The following is a 4,744-nucleotide window of genomic DNA, read 5'->3' as shown; positions in this document are numbered from 1 at the left end:
ACACCACACCCCACACCATACATCACACATCACACACCACACACCACACATCTACACCACACATTCTATATCCCACACCCACTCTACACATGCGTGCCACAAATCCCACACCACACATCCCACATCCTACAACACATCCCACAGCACACTAGTCTGTATCACAATCCCATTACACACTTTATATTATACCATTCTATACCTGTGCCATCCACACCACTCCACCACACACTATAGCACACACCCACACTATACATTCTACACCCACATCTTCACCGCACACCCACATCACACTCACTCTTCAAGACCGCACATCTACAACACACACCAACACTACAGCCCATATCACACACCACACACACCATCCATTCTATGCAGATTCTGTCCCACGCCACACCCCACCCCACCTCCTTTACATGCCATGTTCTGTACCACACTATTCTAGACCACACATCCCACACCACAGCAGACACGTCTGTCACATCAGTCCATCCCACCTAGTCCCTCGCCTCTAGTTGCCAGAAAATGAGAGCCATGAGCGTGGCAAGTGCCTTAGTTCATCCACCAATATGGGTGCTCTCAAGGACCAGCAGAGAGAAGGCAGACGCTGAACAACTCTCCCTGTCATTCACAGGTGTCGCTTTGTTCCCTTCAAGAGCAGGCTTTCTTGGTGCTAACTGTGAGAATCACAGGTGACAGAGGGCAAAGTCATCCGTGTCTGGGTGTCTGCTGGAATTAAACAGCAGTGCTTAGTGTAGCAAAGCTAGTTGGCTTCTGAGTTTGTTATTTGCTGTGACATGGATTCTCTGAGGACAGAGGTACCCCGGCCTCCCATGATGGACATGGCCACGGGGAGGATCAGACAAGGATAATGTCTAGGAAGAGAAGCATGGCATGGCTTAAATAAAGAAGGTTGAATCCAGAGCTCTTTTATGCCCTGGAATGTGGTTCAGAAGACCACTAGCTGTATCTTAAGCCCTAGAGCAGGAAAGTGGTGTCCTGCGAGACATGCACTGGAGAAGTTCCAGTAGGCTCGGTACAGGTAGCCATGGAGTCTCAGCTAAGGCCAACCAGTTTCAGAACTACTGACCATTCTGTCCCTGGGTCCCAGGTGATTTGTCCTGCACATGCACCACAGCCTGTAGACATACAAGAGGTACAGCACCTCAGGTTGTCCACCTCCTACTTTCTGTGTCTCTCAGACACTTCTCCTCTGCAAACTATCAGTTGACAGTAATAAACTCCCTGAAAGTCCACAGGCTCCAGGCCAAGTTATCAGGGAAGCACTTACAGTGTAGGCTCTCGAATGGGTAGCCTTGGGCTCCTGAAGTCTGGCATGGCCCTTGTGTGTGACAGAAATCTCCACAGGGCTGCTGGCAACTGCTGTGAGTCTTGAAAATCAAGGCAAGAGGGAGCAAATGGCAGACAGTTTTACACAGGGAGTTGAGTGTAGGAGAGGGCCAGGGTCTTGTGTGTGTGAGGGTGAGCTAGGCAGCTAAATTCTGCCTGGTGGATCACGTAGGGTGGCCACTGCAACCACCCACGCCTCCTGAGGCTTCAGCCAGTTTACCTATCACCTGCCAAGGGCAGTTTTCCATTTTGTAAACATCACAAATTTGAGGATGAAGGCCACAAATCATTCCAACCTAGGGCTGACAGCCATGTTGGGTGTGGCACCTGGGGGCAGTTAGGAGACATAGCCCGAAGCCAAGGGACCCTTGAGCCTAGGATTCTTTCCTTTGAGAGCTGCCAGTGTCTGGAACAGGTAACCTTGCTGGGGTCAGAAGAGAGCATGGACATAACCTTTGCCTCAGCCAGCAATGCTAAAGTGATGTGGACTTGGGTATCAGGGACCAATCTTTTGGGCATTTCGAATGGAGCAAGAAGTCAGTGAGCAGTGATTCCGATAGAATACTCCTTACTAGACAGACACATAAGTCTGCACTGAGGCACCTATGCTCATGTCTGGGCTACGGACACGTTATCCTGGTGGTCATTGGCATTCTCAGCACGCACCCCAGCCCGAGCTGCCCCTGTCAGCTGTCTCTTAGGAGCATACACAATGCATTATTTACTCGGCTGTCAGTCCTCCTAGAGACCAATAGGCAGCAGCCACAATACAAGCTTGAGCCTTCAGGAAGGGCTCTGCCATGTCTTGGACACTGTTCCAACCCGCTGACCACACCGTCCTTACTCCTTTCTAGTGAGAGAAACACCCTTCCCCCTCCTGTTGTAGCCTTAGCTGCCAAAGCTGGCTGACTTTCTGAGGAACAGAGACAGTAGGAAGGGCCTGGTGACCTGTCTGAGGCCCCCTTGAGTGGGAGGGAACCTAGTCTAAGACTAGACAAGGTTTCCCAGGGCGTAGATACAAGCCTCCATGGATGGATGCCACTCTGTTGATTAAATGCTTCGACATTGCCGTGTGCCTGCAGCTAATTAGTATGAACAGCACCAAGTGAGCCAGTGAGCAGACAGACCCTGGCAGGCAGCCAGAGACCCAATGTAGCCAGACCCTGCTGCCCTCAGCACCACCCCCATAGAGTTCTCCCACCCCAGGACTGACACAGGCTGGACAGTTGCTAACTGCCTAACCACCCCATAACTTACTTTCCTGCCCAGGCCTCCTCCACCTAACAGAGGTGGTAGCCCTTGATCTGATGTGAAGAGCAGGGTTTTGGTCTGAGCTTTAGGCCCCTTGGGCTGTGTACTCACCATGAGCCCTGCAGAGTAAGGGAGGCAAGCGCACGGATGGGGTTGCTGGCACCGACCACTATGTTGCGCCCTTCTCCCCTCTAGTCTCCATGGCCATCTGGAAGGTCAAGTCCCAAACAGTCACGGTCGAGCTCCTAGGAAGGTTACCTCAGAGTGACGGGGATCTGCAGGCTGACCCACCTGCAAAGACAGTTCATGGTCAGAGTCCAAGGGAGCCTTCTCCCAGCCTGTTACTGACTGGTCAATATCCAGGTATACCCAGGGAACACTCAGTCCCTTCCCAAGTTTGCCCCTTTCTGGATCCTATTAACCTGGCCAGCCTGTTGGAGTCCCTGGCTCAGGCTCCATCTGAGGCATTCAGAGAGGTGGTGACAACCTGGGCTTTGGGACTTGGGAGCAAACCTGGCTCTTGACAGCCAGAAACCATCCCTTAAGTAGTCTCTGCTCACCATTCCCAACATAAGACCGCAACTTGGTCATTTCAGGCTGCACAAGCCTGACCAGCATTATCAGTTGAAATCAAGAGAATCAAATAAACCTGAATACATCTTTCAGTGCCCGGGCAGACCTGGCAGGCAAAAGCTTCTGCTGCCGGATGTGGCTAGACCTTGAGGGCTGGTGTCTCCCGCATGGGCATTCTTGCTGGCTGGAACTACGTGGTCTTGCTAGGGCTCCAAGCTCTAGACTTACCCAAAGTTATTCAGAATCCACCTTCCCAACAGCAAGAGTGGCTGAACCCCTCACAGCATTTCTGCTCCAGAAATGGCCCTCATGAGTGGACACTGTGGCCGGCCAGTAGCTTGGGCACAAGCCCTACCCCTCCCTTTCCCTTCTCAGACACCAGGAGGAAGCCACCCAACTTCTCACCTATTTTGGTAAAGGCAGCTGAAGAGGCACAGGTCTCCCGCTTCTCACAGGCAAGATGTGGCATGTCCCTCGTGCTAGGGAACAGCTTTCTATGACGAAAGGCATTAGATTGGAGCTTATGAGTGGAGTTATCAACAGATTGCAGGGCTGCAGCCTGGCGACTGGCTGTGGCCAGAGCACTGCGCTGGGGACGGAGCTCTGCACCCGGAGGGAGTGAGTCAGAACCGAGAAGAGCAGGCATCCAATGCGCTCTCTGCAGGCAGTTTCCAGCTCTGGGTTGGGGGACGCCAGCCGCCTGCGCGCCTGATTTCTGCAGCAACAGCCAGGGGAGTGAAGGACCAGCCGGGAAGCAGGAGCTGTAACCATGGGGACTGGGGGAGGCGCGGACCGCGGCAGCGCCGTGCCCTGGCTCCCTGCGGCAGAGCGGGAATGGTTCTTCCCAGCCCGGCGGCCGGCTGCCCGTCACACTGCAGAGTCGATTTAAAGAGACAACCGACCAGGGTTTGCTGCTTGCTTCCAACCGATTCAGACAACTCACATTAAAGCATTTTCCCCCAAAGGAGGACAGGATGATGTTATTTCATTTTAAAAAGAGATCCCTGTCTCTCGAGGGCTCCAGGAACAGGAAGGTGAAAACGGAAATTGATTTTGGAAGAATCTTCACAATCCCTGTATTAAAATATTGTTCAAAACCAAATATTCCGAAACTGAGGTGAAGACTGTCTGAGCATGAGTCAGCAGGGCTGGTCCTGTGTGTGGACAGGGCTTGGCGGGGCAAAAAGTGTCTTCCCTAACCCCAGTGTTGAACCCCTTCTCCAAGCCTGGGCCAAAGGACTGAATGTTGAGAAGCAAAGTGAATAGAGGTGTGTGTCAGGGGCCAGAGCAGTAGCTCATCTGTCCTGGGATGGCCTGGCCCAGACTGGCTGCCTGAGTGGAAGGCCAGGATCAGGTCAAGATTTTTCACAAGGTTTATCCCCTTGGCAAATGTTGGCATGACATTGTGATTGGGGGGACACCCGTTTGGGAGCCATTCCCTTTCCCCCATCTGACTCCTTTGCTTTAGCCCTCAGGCCCACTCAGCTACTTAACATCTTTCAGGTCCTGTAAAAGCTAGTGCCTACTCTAGGAGGATCCTAGGTTCTTGCTACCCTGGAGTATAAAGGGTTGG

The 4,744-nt window shown here is 52.7% G+C and overlaps 1 protein-coding gene across 1 annotated transcript in view; it reads right to left on the bottom strand.

Annotated features, from left to right (window-relative positions):
• Positions 1–3,930, bottom strand: part of Adgra1 (adhesion G protein-coupled receptor A1) — a 42,754-nt gene extending 38,824 nt beyond the window's left edge. The window contains exons 1-2 of the mRNA XM_028787193.1: positions 3,577–3,930; positions 2,710–2,889 (exon numbers count right to left, since the gene is read on the bottom strand). The gene's annotated coding sequence lies outside the window, so the exon portion shown is untranslated. The remainder of the gene's footprint in view (positions 1–2,709; positions 2,890–3,576) is intronic.
• Positions 3,931–4,744: the final 814 nt, after the last annotated feature.

The sequence above is a fragment of the Grammomys surdaster genome, unplaced genomic scaffold (assembly GCF_004785775.1).
Source record: "Grammomys surdaster isolate TR1022 unplaced genomic scaffold, NIH_TR_1.0 125612, whole genome shotgun sequence".
In the NCBI taxonomy this organism is placed as follows: domain Eukaryota; kingdom Metazoa; phylum Chordata; class Mammalia; order Rodentia; family Muridae; genus Grammomys; species Grammomys surdaster.
The sequence above is the reverse complement of the archived record's forward strand: the minus strand, read 5'-3'. Positions and strand labels throughout refer to the sequence as shown.